This window comes from Triticum aestivum, chromosome 6B, assembly GCF_018294505.1.
Source record: "Triticum aestivum cultivar Chinese Spring chromosome 6B, IWGSC CS RefSeq v2.1, whole genome shotgun sequence".
NCBI lineage: Eukaryota > Viridiplantae > Streptophyta > Magnoliopsida > Poales > Poaceae > Triticum > Triticum aestivum.
In genome coordinates, this window is record NC_057810.1 from 725,662,876 (window position 1) to 725,689,934 (window position 27,059).

The window sequence follows — 27,059 nt, forward strand, 5'->3', positions numbered from 1 at the left end:
GGCCAAGCAGGGCGTGATATGGGCTCTCAAGGTCCACCACCTCAAACCAAATTGGCTCTCGGCGGAAATGATCTTTGTCTCCGAAGAGGACATCTATCAGGATCTTGCCGATTGGTGAGCAGGAAAGGCTAGGGATGATTCCGTGGAACACAGTCCGGCTGCTCTGAAGCTGTCTTCGCTTGATTCCTAATTTCTCCATTGTATCCTTGTACAGGATGTTGATACTGCTGCCTCCGTCTATCAGTACTCGCCAGAAGCGAGCGGCCCGCCTATCTGTGGCGAGTGTGGCGCCTAAGACCAAGGCATAGGAGCCTGGACTCGGCATCACCTCTGGGTGATCAGCTCTGCTCCAACTGATAGGCTTCTCGGACCAATGCATGAACTCTGGAGTGCTTGATGCAACCGCGTTCACTTCTTGCTGCTGTTGGCGCCTGCTACGCCGGTCATCCGCTACATTGGTGAACACCACATAGGCTCCGTGCTCATCTGGGAACTCGTCTTGTATCGCACCGACTGGCCTGACGGCCGGCTGCTGGGGCGGTGGTGGAGGAGGCGGCCCAGCGGGAGCGAGAGGGAGCAGGCCGCCCCCCTTGGCGATTCTGGTCAGCCAGTGGCATTTCCTGGTGGTGTGGTTTGACGGCTTCGCGCCGCTGTGAAACTTGCAGGGACCATCTAGAGTCTGCTCGTAGGAGAAAGCCGACAGCCAGTTGGACTTGCCGCCCTTCAGCCACTTCGCCGGAGGCGGTCCCTCCAGCTGTTGGTCCTCTGCCGTTGCCACTTGCCGACTGCTGGAAGTCAGCTGCGGGGCTTTGCGCTTCTGGTCATTCTGCTGTTGCCGCCGACTGGTGTCTCCAGCCGGAGTTCTTGGAGCCTGAGGGGCGACTTTGCCAGTTGTGCTGACCCGAATCTCCGCCTTCATGGAGGAGTCGGCCGTGGCGTACTTGTCCGCTGTGATCAGCAGCTCATCGAGGGTCTCCGGGTCGTCGCAGAGGAGCTTGTGCTTGAGAAGGGTGCCTTCTCTGCACCCGGCAGTAAAGTACTCGATGGCCTGCACCTCGTGCACGCCCTCACAGGAGTTCCGGAGCTCGCCCCATCGCGTGAGGTAGTCGCTAGTAGACTCGTCAGGGCCTTGCACGCACAAGGAGAGCTGGCGTGGTTTGGGAGGTCGCTTGTATGTGCTCGTGAAGTTGCGGACGAAAGCCTCGGTGAAGTCGACCCAGCTATTGATGCTGTGAGGCTTCAGACTGTTTAACCACGTCCGGACCGAGCCCTGGAGCATGAGCGGGACGTATCTTATGGCAACACGATTGTTGCCGTTCGCTATGTTGACGGCTGTGGAGTAGTCGATCAGCCAATCTTCCGGCTTCACGGTGCCGATATATTTGGGCGTGTCTCGGGGGAGCGTGAACCCTTTGGGAAAGGGCTCGTCCCGGATGCGGGGTCCAAAGCAGGGGGGACCCAACTCGTCTTCTTCTTCCAGCGCCAGGGATCGGTGGAGTCGGTCGATCCGGTGGCGGGCGTCGTTCTCTCCGACTCCCTCTCGGCGGCCAAGGCGGTCGCCGAGAGTCGGATGTTCTACGGGCGGCGGGGAGACTTGTCTTTCTCTGCGAGGAGGGGGAGGTAAGTAGTCGTCCCGCCGTTCCACCGCTCTAGGGCGGCCGTCTTGGTCGCGCTCGATGGTGATGTCAGTCCGACTGCGGCTGGCAGCCGGCTCCTTGTCCTTCTTCCCACGGGCCCTGCCAGTCGGCGTCCGAGACGTCGCACCTTGGTCTCGGCGAGGCGGTGGGTCGTCGTTTTGGCGCTGCGGCGCCTCGGTGCAGCAGCCTGCATTATTCTGTGCGGCAGCCGCGTCGAGGAGCTGCTGAACTCGCTCCGTCATTATGCGGCGTTCTTCGCCTTCGAAGTTGTCGAGCTCGTCTGCCGCCTCCTGGGCAGCATGGATATTCTCTGCAGGCGTGGCATACACAGGGCGATCAGCCCCGAAGAGGTTGGCGATTGCCGCGCCGCGCTGTCGGACCGTGCCTAAGTGGCTAGGCCCGGTAGGAACCGGCGAGCCGCCTACGGCGCGATCCATCTCTCGTTGGTAAGCTTCTGACAAGCACCTCATGCTTGCCAGCTTCTTCGCGCCCTCGATGAGCTGAAGGCGGAGCGCCTCCAGCGTCCCGGCGTCGGCGTCTTCCGGAATCGGTGCTGCAAGGTCTCGCAGGGCCGCGTCAAACGGGTCATTGGCTCCTTCACCGAAGCGCTCGCCGTGCTCGAGGACGAGGACCTCAGTGATGGTGCTTCCGCCGCTCCCCGCGTACGAGAGCGGCTCGTCGTAGACCACCACATTGGTGGGGAACGCATCGAGCGACGCGGTGTCGGAGTCGACCAGCATCGGGTCGGTGGATCCTATGGACTCCAGGTCTGCGGCAGGCTCGCCGGCGACGTGAAGTTGGTCGAGGAGGCCCGCGAGGAGGCTCTCTAGGCCACTCGTGCCTGCGTCGGGCGCAGGCTCATCGGAGAGGCAAACCTCGCCGACAAGATCGGCGAGGCAGCTGGCTGCACAGGCGATCTAAACGCCGTACAACGCGTCGGCACAGACGCCGTCCGGCGTGCCGGGCTCGCTGTGCTCGCTGGGGAGGAACAGGGTTCCCGTCCAGAGCAGATCTCCGGACGACGGTGCACCTCGCCCCACGGTGGGCGCCAAATGTCGGGGGTTGGATACGACATATGCCAAAGGATGGCTTATCATGGTGGGAGCGAGTAGAACGTCGCCGGTGCCTGGAAGCGGGATGAGGCGAAGACATGCACGCCGGCGGAACTTACCCAGCTTCAGGGCTCTCCTAGGAGATAACACCCCTACTGCTGCTCTGCAGGGTCTCCGCATGATCACTAAAGTGAAGTGACTACAATGGTGCTCCTGGAGCTGTTTCGGGAGGTAGGAGAGGGCAAGGCTAGCTCTCTCCTTCCTGGGCTATCTGGTCTATCTCTCTCTCTCTCTCTCTCTCTCTCTCTCTCTTTGGGTTCCAACCCTTTGCATGGGTGCCCCGGGGGGTTTATATAGGCCTACCCCCCGGGGGTACAATAGTAATCCGGCTGGGCGCGGGTCCCAGCCGTCTGTCTCTCAGGGCGCCGTCCTTCCCGCCGGCTTCTGGGGCCCGCCGACTGGCGGGTCCCGCGGACAGGCTTGATACTGTAGCGGCACTTCTGATGACGCAGGCTCGGTCATCGGGTCGTGGCAACAGTGCCGCCGTCTATCGGGCGATCACTGTCACCATTCCCCATCTTATCTGATTAATGGATCGTGGGGCCCCGGGAGGAGTCGGCCGACTCCAGGGAGGCCGACTCCCACAGGTCCGTCTTTGGGTTGCCCAGGCCGCCTTCGGCCCACCCACTGACAGGTGGTCCCACCGCCTTCGGGTCGTACAGGCCGGCGTCGTGGGCACAGTGTACTGCGTACTGTGGCTGAGATCAGGGCAGGCATGGCAACAGTGCCGCATCTTCGCCGGAGATCTTCCAGCGGTACGGCTCACTGTAGCCATGCCGGCCCGTCGTAAGCAGGGGAGGGGGGACGGCCATGCCGTGACCGTACCCCGCGTCGTACTTCGGGATAAGGGAGGAGTCTTGGGCCGACTCTCCACAGTCGGCCTCCCTGGAAGTCGCCAGCTTGGAGTCGGCTTATCTGGGAGTCGCCAGCTTGGAGTCGGCTTATCTGGGAGTCGCCGTCTGGGACTCGGCATACCTTGGAGCCGCCCCTGGGACTCGGCCTAAGGGGCGCGGCCTGCCCCGATGTCTTGAAATGTCTTGGGGCTCGGGTTAGCCTACCCGTGGCCCATTACTCCGACAACCGGCACTGAAGCAAGCCGAAGACGCGTAGCCATCATCGCCCCTCCCTCGCCGGAGTCAGACAAACCTTGTTGTAGTACACAGTCGGGAAGACGTCGTGCTAAGGCCCCATAGGACCAGCGCAACAGAACAACAACCGCCACCAATGAAGAGTAGTTTAGATCGGAAGGATCCAACAGAAAGACACACGAACGTAAACGAACAACGACCAAATCTGAGCAGATCCACCAAAGACAGATTCATCGGAGACATATATCCACATGCCCACCGACGATGATAGACGGACCATCAGGACGGGGGCTAGGAGGGGGAGAACTTTATTCCATCTTTACGGAGCCGCCGTCGTCTCTCCTTCATGAGCAGGATACAAACCCTAAAAATTCTTAAACAAACGTAAAAAAAACGGAGCCCCTATGCCCATAAGGCCACCGGAATTTATTCAACTCTTTTTCTCGTTGTCCAAAAAGAAAATTCCATATGTTGCAAAGATAATTTGTTCATGTGCGTAATAAAATCTAGTTGTATTTTTTTCCAAAATGTTCTTTGTGAAAACCAAATCGTGTGCTGTAACAAAAATGTTCACTCATATTATACTAACAAATGTTCAGGCATTACAACAACATGTTCATTTGTATTAACTTTTCCCATTTTGTTTCTTTTTTGTTTAAGGTTCTTTCAGCTCTTTTTTGTACATATGTTAAAACTCTTCATGGTGTTTTTCGAAAATGAATGGCATGCATTTTAAAAATGTTCATTTTGTTGTTAAAATTGTTAGTTTTGTTGTAAAAAATGTTCATTGCATTTTTTAAAAATTATTCAATGTGTATTTTAAAAATGGTTAATCACATATTTTTTTAAATAATTCAACACATTTTGAAAAATTAGCCGTGTATTTTAATATTATACATCACATACTTTTTACAAACTGTTCAGTGTGTATTTTCGAAATGTTCATTGTGTAGTTTCAAAACGGTTCATCGTATTCTCAGTAATTGTTAACTGTGTATTGAGAAGAATGTACAACATGTATCAAAAATCTGTTTAACATTTTTTAAATTCAGTCGAACAGGAGTATAAGTAAGAAAGTCAACCAATTTTGAAAAATTGCAAGAAAAACTTTATGTATACTCGGACACTTTTATTCTTGCAATATGTGACCGTCTTTTCACTTCTTATATATAAAATAGTGAAATATTTTTTCTTCAAAATATATATGTTGGAAAGAAGTTTATTCATGCACCTTTTTTCCCTCTTTGACTCATGCACACATACAGGTATGATGTGATACCAGAAATAGAAACAACCAGAACTAAAGAAAAACAGAAACAACATATGATGTGCTAGCTTTTGTTTACGAGCGTATGGTGTCCTAGTAGTACTCCCTCCGTTCTAAAATAGATGATCCAATTTTATACTAACTTTGTATTAAAGATAGTACAAAATTGAGTCATCTATTTTGGAACAGAGGGAGTAGTTAGGAGCTGACTAGTGCAAGGCTCGGCAACAAGGTCAGCGAAGCAGATGTGCGGCATGGCTAATAACAAATGTAAGCGGGGTGTTCCAGCCGGTACCAGCTCAAATGGGCGCACAAGGCACATCATGTTCATGCAAGCATCAGCCTATAAGGAGGCCCACGTACAAATCGAGAACACTAGAGAATGGCACAGGTGGGTATATTACTTGAAAAGTCAGAAGGCACGGAACCCAATATGACAATGTTCGGTTGAGATAACGGCCACCATGCAGCTCGGCCTCCAAAAGGCTCCTCTCGCTGTAATCCGGCTATATATATACACACACACACACACACTCAGCTAAGCTGGATGGCATATCCCGCTGGTGCTTGTGCCGGCCACATGCCGGCTGATCCAGTGGTAGAGGCCGTGGAAGAAGTTGTGGCTCTGATTGAGCAGCACATGAAGTGGAAGAAAGCAGCCGAGGAGTTGGATGCTCCCCCGGTAGCCTCCAACAAGTTCATACAACTAAGTTGGTCAGGTAATGAACAAATGAATAAGCCAACAACTTGGTTAAGAAAAAGAGCCATCTGTCTCTGCCGGCTAGAGGAAAGCGATGCCCCAACGCCCCACCCACCACCAGCACTCAGTCACCCACCCCCCACCGCTACTACTGGACTGGAGCACCACCGGCGAACGACGTCGTGCCGCCCAGGAGGCTGAGATCGGCCACCGGCAGACAACCTCCCTCCCGTCCCGCGCTGCGTCTCCATCCCTGGTGGACGCGGCTGCGCTCGCGCGGTCCTTGTCTTCGGGGCGAGCGGCGGCGGAGTGGAAGGAGGTTCCTCTCCCGTCCCCGAGGCCGGCCGCCCCGAGCGGCAACCATTGATTGCAGTTGCAGGACCTGTGGAGCCCAAGAGCAAAGCAAGCTAGGTGTGGACCGATCGACTGTACACCAGGTATCGTCCAAGCTTAGAGGGGATCAGATCCAAGGAGCAATAATTTCGTTTCGTTGCTCTGGATTCATCGACCTCCTTTCTCATTTATATTTGTATTTATTTCCCTCTTTCTTTGTTTCCCATTATTCATTTTTTCCTGATAAATTTATTATTCGCCTCACAGCTAGCTTCAGTAGCGCTAGCGCACCTGGTACGAATCGAAACAAACAGAATATATATGAATATAGGTATGCTCGACCACAGACCATTTGTTGATATACACTCTCCATTCCTAAATATAAGTCTTTTTAGAGATTCCACTATGGGGACAACATACTGAGCAAAATAACTGAATCTACGCTCTAAAATGCATCTATATACATCTGTACGTGGTCCATACCGGAATCTTTACAAATACTTATATACAGGAATGGAGGGAGTAACAACTAGTATTAGTAATGTTTTCCTCATAGTTTACTATGCGCAAATGATAACCAATCAGGAAGTGAGAGTCGACATCATCCTCTGCACTGACAATAACAGAATTTTCACGTTCGCAAAAAAAAGGACATAATTTTCCGCATAGTTTAATTGTCATTAACGTAGGTGTAAATCGGTAGCCGTCACATGGGACACATGTACTGTTCACAACACCACCCACTCTTGAATTAATTGAGCTGTTAGATGTAAATTCTCTCTCTTAACAGCTTGATACCGAAGTTAGCAGACCTCATCATGCCTCTTCATTTGTATATATATGCAGCCTGGTGGGCAACTTGATCCAATCTCTTCTTGCCCCTCTCTTCATTTCTACCTGCAGTTCTTACGGTTCTTTCAGGTTAGTGTTCCCTCACTTTTTGGAGAATTCTTTTCGGAAGATTCACCAGCCTTCCAGTTTTACAGTTTGTATATATATGTTATTTTAAATCTGGCTTTTCATAGAATAAACTCATTATACTTCAACTTATCGTCCAATTTGTAAGAGCCTATTAGGGGAATATGAATTTTACAGGAAATAACACAGTACTTAAACTTTTTCATGAGAAGTCATTTTTTAGAATTAGGAAACAACCAAATTACTTTTAGGACAAACTTGTTTTTGGACGTTCAGTTACACGTCTATTGTACTTGTATAGTGAGTCAAAAATTGCTACGAGAGCACGGACGTGGTATTAGTATTACCCAATTTGATATGTTTTTCCATTATCGCTGACTCATAGCGCTGTATAATGCTTTCCTTCCTTCCTTCAGTTGAAAAGATATGTTTTGAGTTCCGTTGTAGAATTTTCTTGTTTCAAATCGAACCTATATATGCAGCAAATCGCAACATTCAGTACAAGTTCATATTAAGGACCTATATATGCGCTTTTGTTTGAAACGAAGAACCAACATTACACTGTATTTGCTCTGATCGAGTACACATATATCTTTTGTACTGCAGAAATGGATGTTGATCAAGAACGTGAACTGGAAGCCCTGGAGGGCATACTGAGTGATCCAAGTGCAAAGCCCATCAGGCTATCTTATGGAGTTTTGAAATTTATTACGAATAATTTTTCTAAAGAAATTGGTAGTGGTGGGTTTGGAGTGGTGTACCAGGTATAATATGTTATCGATTACCTTGCAAATGGTAATTTCTCACATTATTTTCTTGTGCGGAGCAATCCTAACACCATGAGTAAAACAGGGAGATTTACAAAATGGGTTTGTCGCTGTGAAGATGTCAAATGTCTATAATATCACTGATAAGCAATTCATGGATGAGATCAAGTGTTTAAAAAGTGCAAATCACAAAAACATAGTAAGATTTCTGGGCTATTGTGCGGATACACAAGAAGAAATTATGCCATTGGATGGAACATTTGTGATGGCAGGGCGACGGAATAGGTTGCTCTGCTTTGAATATGTTCCTAATGGAAATGTCCGGCAGTATCTTGAAAAAGGTACTAAGAGCTTACAAACTCATTTCCCTATTTGCATTCAGTATAAAAATTAAGTATCAGTTCAAATTTCGGAGCGGTTTTTTCTTAAGCATTGCTGATTCAAGTAAGTAGCTTCTATTTTAGTAAAAAATAAGTGGGCAGAAAATATAATGAGGTGGCCATCATAATGCTGTGAAGTGTGGGCCTAGTTTGGTGAAACCGGTATTTATCTATGAACATCTTTGACTGGCAAACTGTTAAATTGTTGGAGCCTAATGGTGTTGTGTGTAAGTCTTACATGAAGATAATGCAAAATGCAATGGCTGTAATAAGGACTGTCCAAAATACTTACAAACAAATGCACTTACAGATATTGTTTTAGTTCTGCTATAATGTAGAAAGGCTGCTCTTTCCTTAGCCATAAATATAGGTCTCTCGGTGGCCCTTTTCCTAGTTATCTGTTAGAATGGTTAGATATGCTAACATTTCCTTGTTCGACTGCTAGAACTTGTACGCACTCACACTATAGATTACGCATGGAGGATGAAGCACGAGTTTTTTTGTTGTTGATTGTTGAGTTTGAAGATAGCTAACTGGGCATGCGGTAGATGGAGCACGAGTTTGATGTGAGCTATTTTTATATAGATTATGAACAATAACTTGCCATCTCCATTTTTAGGGTGCATGCGGGGTTGGGACTCAAATAATTGTCCACCTCTAATGAAAAATGACAACTGCGTGACTTAGAAAATAATTTCTTTTGAATTAATATTAAAAAAAATGTAATGTTAAAAGTGGTAGGGAGGTGTCCTAATATGTAGTGATGTCAAAACCATATTACACTACTATGTATTTAAGGGGAATCGTGCTAAACACATGTCCAGTTCAATGCGGTGTCGTGGATCATTTCTAATGTTCATTTTTTTGGTGGGCTTTAGGTTCATATAACAAATAATTCCTGGTAGATCTTATAGACACAATTGTGGTGTCATGACATGAGTGGAAAGTTTAGTTCCATCCCAGGAGTGGAGAAGAGTTTCCGCCAACATATAAGGAACTCTCTTCCACATCCCATTGTACCATGAGAAGAGAAGTGATATACGCACGTTTCTCCTCCGATTCCCGCCATGCCATGCCCCCGCTTGTGCTGCTCTTTTCTTTTTGAACGAGTCAAGCTTAGACCTTTGTCATGTGTGCAATTAATTTTCTTCCCTGTTGGAAAACATATAATTAATTACTAATTAATAATGAGTCATTAACATATGCATCAAGTGTAATCATTCTCAATCCATTCTAATAGTGGGTTGTTACCGACTTAGTCATGGCCTAATCCCCATGTCGCCTTATGTCGGCAACCATAGCTGTCACATGATTAGATCACATCTGTTACCTACCTCCTTGTGCATGAACCACCTCTATTTCTATTGTTGGTGCGTCCGGCTACTCCATCCTGGCGATCGTGTGCATGGCCATACGGGAAAGCAAGCCTCCGGAGTTGCGCCCTTTGGGATCTTACTCCGGGAGAAGGGCGATATGGTTTTTGGGGAGCGTCTCAATGCGACTGCTCGCTTCCATCCATCTACATCAAAGACTTTGACTACTTCCTCGACAACACCATGGATGATAATAGTGATGATGTGAAATTTGTGATGCCACTGCTGTTGTGGCCACGGCCTGGTTTCTCCAATTAGAGGGTACGCTTTGTCTATCAAACTTTAATTGATCTATGCGCTTTCAATATTTCTTTATGGCCATAGATATGCATGTTTTATGCCTAGTAAGCACTCTCATGATTAGCTTGCAATATAAGATTAATACTGTTAGCAGTGTTGTCATGATTTTCTCATGGATTAAGTTAATTGTAAAATTGTCCAACATATAAAAGTGCCAACTAATGAAAAATCTTGTGGAAGAAGTTGATTATTGGAGAGAGATATTGACATCCATGTCTTGTTGGTGACACAACTCTTGTTGAAGAAGCCAGTGTAAAATAATTGCAACTCGATCTCATGTGTCTCTTCTGTCCTTGCATGTTTGGGTGCGAGCCCTGGCACGCTGCATATCAAGTCGTCACCTTCTCATTTGCGGAGCGAATTATACTAGTGCGAATCATACTGGCTTGCCGGCGTCGTGTCGCCCCCACCGCTTCGCGTCCTCTCTTTAGATATGTAGGACGATATGATGTTTAGCATGAACAATAAATCTACGTTCCTTTGACCAAATCACCATTTTGAGGCATACACCATACATTAAAATAAATACTAGACCTCTCTTGAAAATTAAGGCGTATAAATTTTGTCTTACATTTTGTAAAAGTTTAGCAAAGAAGCTGAGCCTTGGCGCAGTGATAAAGTTGTTGTCATGTGACCATGAGGTCACGGGTTTGAGTCATGGGAGCTATGTGCACCGAGCTAGCCTTTTTTGAAAGCTTAGGAAAGTTTGCTAGAAAAAATGTCACATTTACTGTACTAAATTGTGATTTAAAAACTAGAATAAACACATGGTGAATACATATTTCTTATGGATGTACATCTACCATTTAATAAACACGCAATGAAAAAACATTATGCATGGATCTTCAGGTATTAACTGATTTGTTGTTGAAGATGTTAGTATCTTTTCCTTTGAACTTGGTTGAACTTACAAAATTTATGGGCCTTATATGTTGGGAAGGATAGAGTACTCAATAAGGAGACCTATATATATTACAAAATACCCCTTTTCAAAATAAAGGCTCTAATAGGCCTTTTAACTATTTTTAGGGTTTATATATTCCCAAAATACTTTTGAAATCCAAACAATAATCTAAAAATATCTAAAGCATTCCAATATTTTTATAATGGAAGAGTACGCTCTTTCCGATTTTGAATAGGAAAATGTTTAAATATTTGAAAGGCATCAAATAAAATCTCAATAAATTATTCAAACTTAACTATTATTAAATGAATTAGGATTGGGTTTGAATATTTATTAAAGATATAAATAGAAAATCAAAATGAATATTTTGAACAAGTTACAAATCATAGTCAAAACTAGCTAAGCTCAAACAATTTAATTTAGTGATCTTTATTTTATTAACATTCCAAATTTTCGGAAGAGAGTGATGTTTGGAGATTGGGCTCCATGGCACTGCTTATCTTTACCTCTCCAACATTCCTTTGAGATTTCTCCTAACCAACTAATTTACTATATGAAAGCTTCTTTTTTTTGTTTCTCTCAATTGACACAACATATGAACTTCAAACTTTGGAGGTCAGCCAAACTTTAGAAATTAAGTGTGTAAACTTTTTTGGATATTTTTGTCCAACATAAATATACTAAATGAGATATTTTTTGAGTAAAAAGTTGTTTTAAGTATTTATGATGCGTGAAAAAAATCCAAAAGTTTATTCCCACATTGTAGTTAGAATTTTTTGTTATATTGCAAAGTTTGAAGTTCATATGTTGTTTTATTTAGGATAAACCAAAACATAAAGTGCCTGCACAGATCACTATGCAGAAAATGGGTGGCTAGATAGGGAGTGCCATGTAGCGTGAGGTCCACCACAACTTTCCCGTTGAAAAATTGTATTTTTTTGGGATGTTATAAATATTTTGCCATATGACTCTTTACTCTTTAGCTTTGCCACAAAATGATGGGCAACAACTTTCCCATTATATACATTGCATTAAGCCACAAACTAGCTAAACATGGTCTTACTTACAAAAAAATTACACAAAATTTGAAGTTAAAATTTAAAGTCTCTGAGTTCAGAGTCCAAATTTTTGTGTAAATTGATTTGTATGCTCATTAACTTTTCCAAATTGAAAGTTTATATATTTGTGTTGACTTATTTTACTTGTTTCACTCATTCAGGTTCTTGCCTTTCGTAGGGAGCGCGCAAAAGAAAGTGATTATAAGCTAACCACTAAGGATCCATACTGGGGGTAGGATGGATAGGGTAGGTGTAGAGACGGGGAAGAAAAAAGCTATTTATCTGGCACCTACTTATGGTCTCGGGCATAGCCAACATTCTCTAATGTATTTTCCGTACCCTAAATAATTAATTTTGCCGTCCAAAATTAACATGAGCATAAACGCAGAAGATATTAGAAAGTATGAAATAATTTTATTTGCTTTTGCAGAGAAATCTCATGGAGACGATTGGCCTACATGCTACAAAATCATTCGAGGGATTTGTCAGGGCTTGCGGTATCTCCACAACAAAAAATTAGTCATTTAGACTTGAAACCTGAAAATATTATGTTGGATGTTGACATGGAGGCCAAAATTACGGATTTTGGTCTATCAAGATTCCTAGATCAAGGGCAGTCCAAAATATTTACTCAACACATATGTGGAACACTGTAAGCTAAACATGCCTCTTGACATCTTAATAATTAAATTTTCTTTGTGCAAGGAGGTCAGTTTAAGTACCAAATCCATTCATGCAGGCGATATATTGCACCAGAAGTCATAGATAAAAGAGAATTATCGTTGAAGTCAGACATATATGCTTTGGGCATAATTATCATAGAATTATTAACTGGTATCAGCATGATAAGTCTCGAGAATGTAAGCGGAATTCGACTTAACCTGCTACTCAACTTTGTTATAGCATGTTAACTTTATGCATTTATGAATATATTTGCTGCAACAACCTGTGCTAGTTTACTACACCCCCACACCCGTCACAATATAAGTTTCCTTTTACTTCCCACAATTACCATGATGCAACTTTGTGCACTACTTGATTTTATTAATATGTTCTCGTGGGAATAAATAATCCTACAGTGGGGATCCCACCAAGTCCTACGTGGCAAGTGAGAAGTCCAAGGCAGTCAACAATAGTCCAAGATAATCGACAAAAGTTCAACCAACATGCCATGGTAAACAAATCAAAGAAGAGGAAAAGGAGGGCCACGCCCATGAAGAGAAGCACCTTATGGTGGAGGGATGAGATGGAGATTTCCCACAATTGGCCATAATTTGGCAGCCGGCCGTGGGAAGGAAATGGGAGAGGCTGGCAAGCACGCACATTCGACCATACCTTCCTTGACGCCTTCTTAATACAGGGTTAAGTTCCGATTCATCGAGGCAGCTGAACCTTTTAAAAAACATTACGTATAGTGACTTCCGCTATAAGGTAGTCTTATGCACCCTCGTTACTAGTGTTCTTGTCCATGCTACCAAGGGCAACCCCTAGTCAAACGTTGTTTCCAACTAAATGTATATTCTTACTTCTACTTAGAAATTTAATGATACATAACGAGAGGTTTTCAACTAATTAGTGCTAAAAGGTAAAGAAGATCAAATACACACTTTCTTGCACTACTTGTTTTGGTTCGTATGTAATTAAATATTACAGATATTTAAATTCTTGGTTTTACTAATCTAATGATACCATTAGCATGTAACTAATGCGAGGTTTTCAATTAATTAGTCAAATGTAAAAAAAAAAGTTTAAGAATAGTGTCCTATATGAACTCAATCGGGTAGTGTTACTCTCAAGTGTACTAGAAAGATGGGATATATATGCAGGGACTAGTCTACTCAAGATATTGTTTATAGAGACTGCATAATTTCTATAAGCAAACATATAGGGTCTTTTACATCTGTGTCCCTAACTCGAACCCACTACTCATATTTGCTTCTAAATTCGAAACATGCTCAAATTTGCCCCTCTGTCATCAAGTCACCTTATAGAAATGCCTTTACGTGCCATTACCGTCCGGTCAAAGGGCTTTGACCGTCTAGCGAATAGTAACATGGTAAACAGTAAATTTGAAAACAAAATCAAAAAATAGCAAAAATAGTAACTCGGTGACAATAGTTTTTTTTTTATTTTTTTGCTAATTTTTTCGAGTTTACTGTTCACCAGACGGTCAAAGCCCTTTGACCGGATGGTAACGGCACAGAAGGGCATTTATAAGGTAACTTAACGGCAGAGGGAAAAATTTGAGCATGCTTCAAAATTAGGGCAAAAATGAATAGGAGGTTCGAGTTAAGGACAGAAATGCAAATGGCCCAAACATATAAAGTAGGGTTTGTACATTGGGTTCAACCTGGGCATTATTTTCTCTCCTCCAAAAACGGCTTGCAATACCATTTACCTGATAAAAGGTATATTTAATTAGCATCTAGGTACTTGAAATATAAGCCTTTGGTCCTTAGGACGACATAAGGTACTCTACTTCACGAAATAGCATTTCTTTTGTTGGCTACCTTTTCCCCCACGAAATTTCAGTCAACTTACAACTACAAAATAGGTCTTAGGCTGGCCATTTTGAGCATTCTTAGGTGGGTTATCAGCCCACCATGGTAAAAGGTCACGGAACCCTCCACCCTCCTCCATATCCATGATCGACCTCGATCATCAGGTAAGCAACGTGTGACATTCTCCAGGTGATAGCGTGCCTCAGGTTGGTATCTTTTCCTGATGTTTTTCCATGATTTAATCTCTCCATATGTCTAAACATTCTCTGCATACCATCCATTCTTTTTATGACATATCATTCACCCAGTTTACATATATAATAGTTTGACAGCCAAAGTGTCACACCAACACTTCACAACTCCAATCCAGCACATCCATACATTCACACATGTATTAAAAACAAAATTTTTGCATCCCGCATGTTTTGTGATGAACATATATACATCTGTTTTCATACAATTCATCTCTTAACACTGAAAATACAAAAGAAAAGTGATTAACTTACTAAGTAAAGAAAAATGTGTTTTTTCTTGGTTACATTGTCTTCGTGAGTATATCCTTCTTGCCTCTTCATTCTGAATGTGAAGCAATGCCGAGCAAGAAGAAATGACACCCAAAGGAAAACGATACTTCCCCCTCGCCCGACCCGCTCTCACGAGTGCGGGGGAGGCGCCGGGGGAGGGGGGGGGGCTCGGCCGACCTCCTCCAGCCCCTCCCCTCCTCGGTCTCCTCCCCCACCACCACCGTAGCATGCCGCCGGGCAAAGCCCGGCCGACATCGACGACGACGGGACCTAACACCCTTCGCACTGCTTGCGCGGCAGAGCGGCGTTTACAGCCGTCCTGGCGATGTCGGCGACTGCTTCTGACATGCGGTGGGCTGGTGGGCGGCGGTGTAGCCCGTCGCAGCCGCGACGGCTTCATCCGGCTCCGGCCCGACTAGATCCTGCTCGTGGCGGCCTATGGCGCGGCGGATGTGCTTGCTGGAGTCGAGGTCGACATCTGGCATGGCGTGGCTCGGCCGATCTGACCTCCGACAGGGATGGTCGTGGGCGGTGCAGGTCAAGATGGGAGGTGGTTGTGCGGGCCGGGGGTCGGGGACGGTGGCAGCGGTGGCCAGGCTAGATCTGACCTCGTGGCGGCGTCGGCCGTGATCGGCTAGGGTTGCGGGCGACTGCCTCGACCGGGGTCGTCTCGGCTGGTCGGGTTGGCGATGCAGTGGTGGAGGTTCGACCCTCTCCTCCTGCTTCATGGGGTGCTCAGATATGTGGTTGGCGGTGCATCTGGCGGGTGGTGCACGGCTGCTCGACAAGCTCGTCTATGGCTGGCCACGGGGCCAGGGGTGCTCCGGAGAGATGGCAGGGGTTTCTATACGGGTCATACTGCCGCTGGGGATTGTGACGACGGCCCAGACCCGGTTCGATAAATGGCAAGGTGGCTATAGCGTGGCCAGCAGCCGCCGGTGGACTTCTCCTCCACCGCATCAACCGACTGGGCCTCTTTCTTGCCCAAAGGTGGCGCTTTGCCAGCAGTAGGGTTAATGAACCATTGTGTTGGTGGGGGATGGTCTTGGATGTCGGGGCGGCGACTCTGGTGGTGGTAGTGGGATCGTCGGCAGAGCCGTTTGCTCATGTGCTGCCCGGTGGCCATAGCCATGTGGGCGGCATGGTGGCCGGAGTGTGACGTTCGGTGACGGTGGTGCGACATTCGTCCCACTTTCCGGTGGTAGTGAGCTATGGCCGGGGTGAAAACCTATTTTGTCTTCGGGCAGTCCGGCTGCAGCGATCGACCCTTCTTGAAGGCGTCATACCCTTCTTGAAGGTGTCATCCCGGCTCTTTTCGTCCATCATGTATCCCCAAGGTAAACCCTGATCCTCGGATCGTGTGGTGGCACTCTGTTGTGACCTTCCTGAAGGCGCCGCCTTGGAGCTCATGGTTCGTCATATGCGGCATCGTCTCCTCACGGTGGCGTGTTCATGGTGGAGAACCCCGGTAGCTCTTGTAGTGGTAGGGGTGGTGTTGTTGCGCTCAACTCCCATGTATCTGGCCTTGGGTGTGTGCATGTGTTGGGGTGGTGTGTGTTTGTATCGGATTGTCGATGATTGTTGCTTTATATAAAGTGGGGCGAAAGCCTTTTTCGGTAGATGACACCTAGAACATCCAATAGCTCACGGATCGTCATATGCGGCTTCATCTCCTCACGGTGGCGTGTTCACGATGGAGGACCCCGGTAGCTCTTGTAGTGGTAGGGGGGTGGTGTTGCTGCGCTCAGCTCCTTTGTATCCGGCCTTGGGTATGTGTGTGTGTGTTGGGGTGGTGTGTGTTTGTATCGGATTGTTGATGATCGTTGCTTTATATATAAAGCGGGGCCAAAGCCTTTTAGGTGAATGACACCCAAAACATCCAATAGCTCAAATTATCTTAGCTTCCTTCCCAAAATATATAAATGTGCATAAGAAGGTATAAATAACGATATTTATATATTTATAGGCAGTTTATGTTACAGTTGTTTATATTTGCCCTAATCAAACCCACAGTACAGGAGGAATATACATGGTGGTGACCACCCTATACCTTAAGTACATTGTAACCAAGGGGAAATCAAATATCTCATTTGTGCTTCATTTATCTGGTCGAATAAAAGTCCTCATGCTAGCGATGAATGTACGTAGTTCTGAGTAGTATATTGATGAATTTTGTCATAGTAGTTAGCTAGGTGGTACATAGAAATGAGTAACCATAGTTCTCCATGCAACTGAATCATGGCATACCAAATGTCTACAAATAAGTATGTTGTATATTTAGTTTTATGTATGAGAGCTAGGTTTTGGTCCAATGATAGGGTCATAGTGTCACATCCCTGTCATGTGGCTTTTAATCCTCATCTGGGTGGGTTCTACCTTGATTATATTCTATGTCACCCCCTCCCTGCTAGTCATATAATTTTTTCTCTTGCATGTTCCAATATATATTTTGCCTGTCTAAACTTAATTTGCAGTGGGACGAGTCGTTAGACTTGCTAAACTGCCCAGGAGCGGAGATGTGTAACCAAATAGCTCACAATTGCACGGACACTAACAAAGATAACAGACCTACCATACATGAAGTAATTCGTGACTTGGACAGCATCATTCCAAAGTCTTTCACGAACCAGGTATGTTGGATTAATTCAACAGAGGGGTTCTCTTTAGACACGAAGATTTCTCTGTGCAAATCCGACCTGTGCAACAATTTTATATGCATCATTTGACGTGTAGTTCACACACATGCATCTTCCTGGCCGTGCTCAAATACTACTTGAATCTTGATACATGATGCAGGTCACCAGCACTGTCTTTCCTGGGACTGAGCTGCTCGATGTGTACCCCGGGGAGCTTAGGTTCCTCTTCGTGCCAAACGGGGTAGAGATGTCATGTCACCTGAGCATTACCAACAAGACAGATGGTGAAGTCTACAGTGCAATTACACCGAAAGATCTGGATATTTATGAAGATGGTAATGAATATTGTCTGCTTCCCATGTCGACAACAGTTGTCACAGTGCGTATGAAGGCGGTAAAGGAGCTTCCCTTGGACATGGTTGAGTGGGAGATAGTGATGTTTACCACGTGTCGTGATGCCCAAGCCATCAGTGAACATATGCCTACATCTTCCGATGATGAAGACATGCCCGTTGAAGATGTAATGAAGGAACTCCAAGAGTTATTTGGGGGCGACCTGCACCGGGCGGTATTGAAAGCTCTCGTCATTTTTGTCCATGACGATCTGATGGAGGCGCATACTACTCTAGGCCGGGAAAACAAATATATTCGAAATAATGGGATGGATGTGCATCCCACATGGCCATGGTGAGTAGATTATATGTATACTCCCTCCGAACGGGTTATATATTGGACACAGAGTTTTAGGTCTTGAATTTGAGTAGCAAAACATGTGTTATATGCCACAAAAAATATGTCTTTAGATTCACCGGCGAATGAAGCTTCTAAACATATATTTTTGTGGCATGTTACACATGTTTTGTTAGTAAAATTGAAGACCTAAAAACTCGTGGCCGAGTATTATAACTGTCTGGAGGGAGTATTATAAATCCAATTGAGTAGTGGACGTTTTTTAGTATATATTTAATATTTTTCTCTCTGATTAAATTTTCTCTTGTTCATGCACAGGATAGTAGTGGTCACTCATCACATGGTTTACATTTGGAACTGGCAAACCAATGAAGAAGTAGGACATTATAAGTCGCACATGGGACGTGTACGCTATTCGGTAGCTAAGTTTATTGCTCAAGAACAATGGGTTGTAATCGGGGATTCGGATGGGTCTATCCTTGTGCATACATGTCCCACAATGGACCTGGTTAAGGAATTCAATGCTCACGGTGATTGTGTCAGTTTATTGGCAGTTCACCCAACTCGTCCGTTCTTGCTGTCATGTTGTAATTCTCCCCTATCACTCAAGCTTTGGGATTGGAATCGCGACTGGTCTTGTACCAGAATATTTGATGTCAGGTCACCTTTGAGGGAAGTCATGTTTAACCCCAAGCATATTAGCACTTTCGCTACTCATGAAGATGGTGGTGTGATCAAGGTTTGTCTTCACTTATCGGCCTTTTGCTTCTTCATTTGCTCTCCTTGCATAGTACTTAAATAAAGAATCTAACTACTTAGTTCTTGTTCTTCTGGGATCATAAATTCAGTTATTCTTCTCTTGTTTAAAATATGTAGACGTGGAGAATTGGTCATCCCAGTCCCGTTGCCAAAATGCACAAGCTAGATGGCAAACCCTTGTGGCCTATCAATTGCTTCACCTATAGTGGTGATCAGCATTTCATTGCTACTATTCTTGGCAAGACCACATACGTAAGGGCCATGAACCAAATTGAAGAATTAATATAAAAATCAAATATATATAAACATGTCACTAATATGTGTACATATTTCTTGTTTTTTTGTTGGTTTGAATCAGATATTGGATTTGCAAAAAGAAGAATGTGTCCACACACTTTATTCTTCAGAAACTGAAGATAGAATTTACACAAACCATCATATTTCAGCAAGTGGGGAGAGTATTTTTGTTGTCGCTTGCCACCCAACACGTCCAGTATTAGTTACCGCTTCACAGAATGGGAGTATTCGTGTGTTGGATTCCACTACCTACAGGTATATAAATACATATGATTATATTTATTTATTTGCTCAAACACGACTGGTCGAGGTGCCTACATGTCTTTCTGTTGCCAACATGCATCTGATGGACTGAGTTCAGACCACTTCCCAATACTACTATTCTTGATTTTTAAGCATGCATATTTGGATTCAGTAAATTTGGGACTCTAAGTACCCCCTCCGTTTCTTTTTACTCCGTGTATAAGTTTTGTTTTTAGTTAAACTTCATAAAGTTTGACCAAAATTGTAAGAAAAAATATCAACATTTACAATATCATTAGATGCATCATGGAATTAATTTTCATATTTTATATCTTTAGTATTGTAGATGTCGATATATTTAATATAAATTTGGTAAAATGTTAAGAAGTTTGACTTGAGAAAAATCTTCTATGCGGAGTAAAAAGAATGGAGTGAGTATTGGTTACTTGCTTGCCTGCAAAAAAAATGTGTTAAATATTGGGTTTGAAATTTGAGCCATTTACTAAGATTGCCATTTTTCACCCAAACATATTTATCTTGGGAAGTAACATGTGCGAAGCTGAAAAAAAAAGACTATGAAAGGCTTATATTGTACATTAGATCTATATCAAGATCTAAGTGATTTTTGCATGTACTAATTAATTTATTCGGCCTTATATGTCCCTTGTGAAAATATCACTGTCCAAAAAATCTTCCGATTCAGCAGTTTATCATCTGATTTATCGCTACTCTTGGGTTGACCGGTAAGATTATGCCTTATCTTCACCGTTTATTGTTTGGGCTGATTTATCGCTATGACAAGCGCTTTATTGGGAATCTACCGATAAACCGGGCCTATTTTTAGCACTATGTTTGCAAAAACTATGTTTATTTACTTTTTTTGGACCTTATTACGCAATATGTACCGTTGTTCTATCTTGTTTGTCATTATACGAGGATTCAAAGGCTAGGAATCAAGGTAACACTTTTGTCCAATATTGTTTTTTGTGTTGAATATAGCATATTTAAGTGTTGGGAACCTTGGATTTGCAAAAAATGACCGATAAAATCAATTAATAGATCAATTTCCGATTAATCTCTAATCTCCCAGCTGATCGAGACGCTAACGATAAGCGATATCCTCAACATTGGAAAATATATCAATCTATCTCAAATATCTAGTTGTGATTTAACATTTTGGCAACCGAGGTGAGATCATTTTTAAGAAACATTCAGCTGAGCCAAAAAAAGTTAGCACAATCACATACTGATCTAAACACTCTTATATTTCTTTGTAGAGGATGCCTAACCTTAACGGACAGTCGGGTAGGTTTGACTAGGCTAAGCCGTGAGATAATACAACTGGTACCAACAATTCACCATTCCCATTACTACTAAAAAGGCTGTGTAACTCCATTGCATGTTGTTGGAGGTTGTTTTATATATAAAACGGGGCGAAAGCCTTTTTTGGCAACAACTAATGCTCCCTCCGTCTCATAATGTAAGACGTTTTTTAACACTATACTAGTATCAAAAAACGTCTTACATTATGGGATAGAGGCAGTAGATACCAGGGAGCAATGCCACCCCCCCCCCCCCCCCCCCAACTCGGTGCATGCTAGAAATTGAATTAGTATATACCTTAAACCCGGATGGAGTATATATACATCTTGTATCCTAATATTTCTATGGGAGAGTACAAACTATCCTTTATAAGAAAAGTATATATTAGATCTGTGTGAAAAATGTATATACTCCAGTTTCGCCGGTGTATACATTTTTAGGAGAAAGTATACTTTTTTCTTTTACATGAGTGTGTACTACTTCCTCCGTTTGAAATTATTCATCCAAGAAATGAATGTATCTAGATGTATTTTAGTTGTAGATACATTCATTTTTATGACAAATAATTCCGAACAGAGGGAGTACATTATTAGTGAATGAATCTATACTTCATTTTCATGAGAAGGTTTGTCGGCCACGCAGTACTGCGGCCACGTGTATCTCATCCTCCATGGTCGTGCCTCCATCAGTCGCATCTCGTCTCCGCCGCCGACCGCAACCCATCTCTACTGCCGACCACACCTCGTCTTCGCACTGGAGTACTTCGTCTGCCCGACATCACCGTCATGGTCCGTAACAAATGAGAGTAGTAGGTTATAGATGTATGCATCAACAAGAAGACTTCTTAGAGCATTTCCAAGGGAGGCACCCAAACCTTCCCCATATGCCCAGACGGAGTGTCCGATAAAAAGCTCCCCAACGGCGGTCCCAAACCTTCTCCATGTGACCGGACTGTCTGACCCTTCCTAAATCCAGCCCATACGTGGGCAGTATATAGGGATATCCGGACATGTTTCTCCATCTCCGCTAATCATATGTATGTGTCCGGACAATTTAGGGATAAACTGAGGAACACCATATTGAAGGGGAGGACACGTGTCCGCAGACAAATGAAGGGGCCAAATTTGAGGTTTATTGTTGAATATGCTCTTACATCTCTGATGGTGCTGTCATCAGCTTGCGGCTGGAGTTATCCATCTCAACACGTAGATCCATTGTGCGCCAATGGCTACCAGCCCGCCAATGACGACGACGGAGATGGTGTTGGCTAGTTGTACGAATGGATTAGTCAATGAGTGGCCAGCTATTACTTTGAACGGTGACTATCCGAGCGCTAGTCGTTGTATAGCATCATCGCTCCACGGGGTTCTGCCACATGTACTATACAATATTCCATGGTTGAGATTAAGCACAATATATGCCCAAACCTCAAGCACACAATCTCTTCTCCTTTGTTCTAGAATCTACTTTAGTTATTCATACTTGTACTTCTAAATGATTTTTCAACTTTATGATTTACAATGCACATATGCACAAACCTTAAAACACAAGCACTTCTCCGTTGTTCTAGAATCTTCTATACTTTAATTACCTAACCTTTTTATTCTAAATGAATTACCATTTCTTTTTTACTTTATGATTTACAATGCATGATGTGCACAAATCTCACATCACATGCTCTTGTCATTTGTTCTAGACTCTTCCATATTTTAATATCCTCAAAAAGAATTTCCATTCACTTCTACTTCTTCTTCAAGGCTATGATAGCACATTCATAAGTTCAATTTTTCTTTGAAGATACAATATAAGCAACTCAAAACTGCAATACGATTTACCTACCGACAAATGTGCTAGATATATTCCACATGAATTTCATGTACTATTATACCATGTAGTCTTCGAATGTTTCGTAGTTATAATAATATTTTCAATGGATGAACCATGAGAATTAAATCTACATGTTTGTCATGCATATGACTCCAAACCTACATGTTTTGTGTTCATGTGTTATGTCGACATTGATTCATACTTTGGTTATCTGAGCTCCTACTTGCAATGCACATGTAGCATACTAGTATGAAATGATGGATAAACGGGCATCCATTCTGCGTTCCTGTAGCATGTCTGCATGGTGAGTTTTGGAACTAACCATGTGTTTCCGGCATTTACAGGCTTAAGAAGGCCTATGATAATTTGGGAAAGAATCCTATACATGTCGGGTTTACAGGCTCAAGCAGGTAAATATTTCCCATTTACCTTTCTTTATCCTATTAACAGCATTGCTTCTATCAAATAATAAATTTTGATGTACAAATAAAGGGACACTAAGTGGAAAAAAATTTCCCAAAAAAAAGAAGTGGAGAAAACTTCACTCTTAACCTCGTTAGACACACATAAGCTGTAAGGTACGTGTGTAGCCTCAACCATGGGCACAAAGTCAATATTGAACAAGTACATTGCCCGCATAAGTTGTATCATACTCCCCAGTTCCTAAATATAAGTCTTTTTAGAGATTCCAAATATGGACTAGATATGAAGCGAAATGAGTAAATCCACTCTAAAATATGTCTATATACATCCATATGTAGTTCGTATTGAAATCTCTAAAAGGACTTATATATAGAAACGGAGTAGGTATATATCTAAGAATCTGGAGAAATTTGTGTATTATGCACGTAGTACCTAAACAGTTGTAATTTAGATATATAGAACTATAAAAGGGCATTTAGAGCAACTCCAACGGGCCGACCCAAACGGACGGCGCTTTTGTCTGCTTTTTGTCCGTTTGGGTCGGCCGCCCGCCCGGCGTCCGCCCTCTTTTAGATTTGGGTCGGCAGCGCGCCCAACGTGCAGACGCATTTCATGACCGCTCACGCTTTTAGATCATGCCAGCGGCCATGTCGTCGCCCTGGTATTGGCGCTGCAGCGCGCGGGAAAGGTTTGCGCGCGTAGGGGAAAATCGGGCTAGCGTGCGCTGGCTTTGGCGCTCCAGAGCACGGGAAAGGTTCGCACGCTTGTTTTGGCGCGCTGCGGCCGGCGCTCGTTATAAGAAGGCGCTCCTGCACACTCAGTCCGCCGCCCACTCGTCTCGCCCCCTCTCACTAGCCTCGCCGCCTCTGCACCACCATGTCGATGCGCCACCTCGGCACTTCAGATTTTTGCGGAGTCCGCGAGCGCCCCTCTGTCGCCTTCTCCACCGAGATCTTGTTTGGCGAGAAATGTCTCATCCTCGGCACCTACGACACCGCAGAGCAGGCGGCCCGCGCGTACAACACGGAGGCGTGGTGCCTCCGGCGACCTAGTCGGGAGATGATTTTTCCCGACGTGTCGAGCCAGCGGGCGCAGGATCTGGCGCCTCTCCCGCGGCTTTTCACCAACGAGCATCGTTGCGTCCATCGGAGGCGGCAGCGTCGCCTCGCCATTGCCGAGATGGACGTGCAAGCCTTGGTGGTGTGGCGCAAACGCTTCCCGCACGACATCGTCGACGAATGTCAGTTTTATGAGCAAAGGAGGACGGAGAGGAAGGCGAGGAGGACGGAGCGAGCCACCTATCGGGAGGACATGCGTGCGCGGAAGCAGGCCGCTCAACTGATACTGAAGCTGCAAGAAACATCAGGGTGGGACTTCAAAGACGAGCAGGCTGCTGACGCCTACATATAGATGTCGGAGGAGGACATTACCGAGTCAGAGTTGGAAAGCGACGAGTAGTTGATCTTTTCTTTTATCTGTATACGCAAGAACTATCTATGTATCTCTTTTCATCGGAAAAAGATGGCCGGTGGCGTCGGCGACGAAGCAGGCGATGGAGAGTGTGCGCGCGCGGGGAGGAAAGCGGACGAGCACGCGCGTCCGTTTGGGTCGGCGCGTTGGGCAGACTTTTTTGTCCGTGCCGATCCAAACAAACGGCGGCGGACGAAATGGGTCGCCCCATTGGAGTTGCTCTTAGTAAAGCATATAGAATGTTCAGAGCCGTCGTAATTGACCTCCTAGTTTCCAGCTCTATTATGTTTTTAGTACTATATTTTTTTTTTGCACTTTTTGAACTTCTAACGCAAAACGTATGAATTGTGTAGACTCGTGATCGGATACAGAAACGGAACAATATCGGTAATCGATATGGATCTGGAATAGTTGTCAGAGTTCAAGGACACGTAGACAGTGTTTCCAGCTAGTAATATATCTCTTGGAATTACCTCTCATCAATTCAAGATCAAATGTTCATTTTTCAAATAAGTGTATTTGCTGGAACTGGCTAGCCTAATTACTGTGCAATATCTCTGCCCCTGGCCCTGATGTTTTATACGACGTACATTGTAAAGCTCATTGTATTACATTGATGGCATTTGTAGAATCTGATACGTTTCGTATTACGACCGAATGCGATACTAAACGAACCAATCTGTGGTTGGATAGTTAGAAGGACAGTGATATCCTCTGCCCATCAGAGTTCAAGTCGTAGACTCGACATTGGTGCTCGCATTTTTTTGAATTTATTCTAAGCCTTCCGGCGATGTGGGTTCAGGAGAAGACGTTCCTGTCGACTACGAATACGTCTGGGGTAACTTCGTTAATTTCAAGATGACGTGCCGGCTCAATCTCTCAGAGGTGCTCATAGGGATAGGGTGTGTGTGCGCGCGCGTTTATAGAGTGAGTTTATGCTCGTGGATGCGAGCAACTTCGGTTGTATTGTGTTCAAAAAATGCAATCCTAAAGAAATTCTCAATACTTCAAAGAGACGTCTACCAGAGTGAATTGCAGAAAACCATCACATTGACGCCTAGATTTGCAGAAAACAACTGGTTTACGTATTTCTGCCAGAAACTACTAATTCTTGGCTTAATCTTTGAAAAAACACACTAATTGACGGTTTTATCGTTTCGATGATGATTATGACAGATGGAGCCTGCTGTGTACTGATGTGGCGTAACGGTTCTTGATAAACGACATTAGACAAGGTCTTTTTGCCAAAAACTCCTCCCCTTTCTAAAAAAATGAAAATCTCTCTCCCTGATCCAGATCGGGATCCAAATCTCTCTCGCTCCCGATTGATGCCCAGCTCGTTCTTCTCTGTCCCTCGTTCTCCCGGTGGATGCCCCGACGTGTTCGCTGGCTTCGAGGACCTCGGACGCTGCGAAGAGCCTGGCCACCCTAGCCCCGCCGCTTGTGCCCCTTCCCGGTGTGAGCCGTGCGCACCGCCGCGAGCTGCACGCCGCACGTCCTCGCTGCCGTGGTCGTCGGGGCGAAGGACGGAAGGCCGCGCCAGTTCGGCTCTCGAGCAGGTCATGTCCTCCCCCGTGGCCGAGAATAAAAGCAGCGCTGCATCATGGTGCGGCAAGAGCATGCTCGAGTCGGCAGGCACCCAGCCGCCAGGCCGTCATCTGACTCCTTCGAGCCGATGCAGCCGTGGAGCTCGAGCAAGGACAGCGGCAGCGCAATGGCGGAAGCGTGGACCTGCTCATCGCCGGTGGCCAGCTAGCTTTCGCTGCAGGCGTGGCGGCTAGCCGCCGGCAGGTTGCAGCGCGCGGGCATACGCAGTTCTCCTCGCCCAGCCTGGTGCTCGACCTCGATCCCGGCGAGGTCCATCCGCCGCTCCAAGCCGGCGACGAAAGCCCATGGGCGCCTTGCCGGAGGTTCTGTTCATGTGGGGCTAATTGCGTTTTCACTTTATGGTTGAGGGGTGTGTATGTAAAATTCCAGAGACTACTTTGTAATATTAGACCAAACGCCATCTAACGCGAGCCATTACACCACGTCATCAAATACAGGCTCCACATGTCATAATCGAGGTTAAAATGTCCAAAGCGATCGGTTAGTGTTTTTTGCAAAAGGTTAAGCCGAGAATTAGTGGTTTCTGCCATAAATTCATAAACTTGTTTTTTGCAAACCTATGCGTCAATGTGGTGGTTTTTTGCAATTCACTCCGTCTAAGGACAAGAACACATTTTCCCCCTGGGAACCAAAGTCGTCATTGTGTTCTCTGGTTGAGCTAAGACACATTTCTAGTTCTATGAGATGCATTCACAACGAGACACGAACATGCGAACACAACAAATTATGTGAGCAAATTCATCACAGATCAATCAGCAGCCGCTAGACAAGGCTGGGTACATACTAAATGTTGCATCGGAGAATGAGCGAACAATAACAGAGACTTGATTTCAAAGTATTATCATGAATTGCTTATCATGGCCAATGAACAAAACGGCTCTCTCCCCTGCAAATAGCAGATCTGATTGCGCAAAAAGGAAA

At 44.9% G+C, this 27,059-nt stretch overlaps 1 pseudogene; it reads left to right on the forward strand.

Moving 5' to 3' along the window:
* Positions 1-5,706: 5,706 nt before the first annotated feature.
* On the forward strand, positions 5,707-25,177 carry LOC123140093 (CBL-interacting serine/threonine-protein kinase 20-like; annotated as a pseudogene).
* Positions 25,178-27,059: the final 1,882 nt, after the last annotated feature.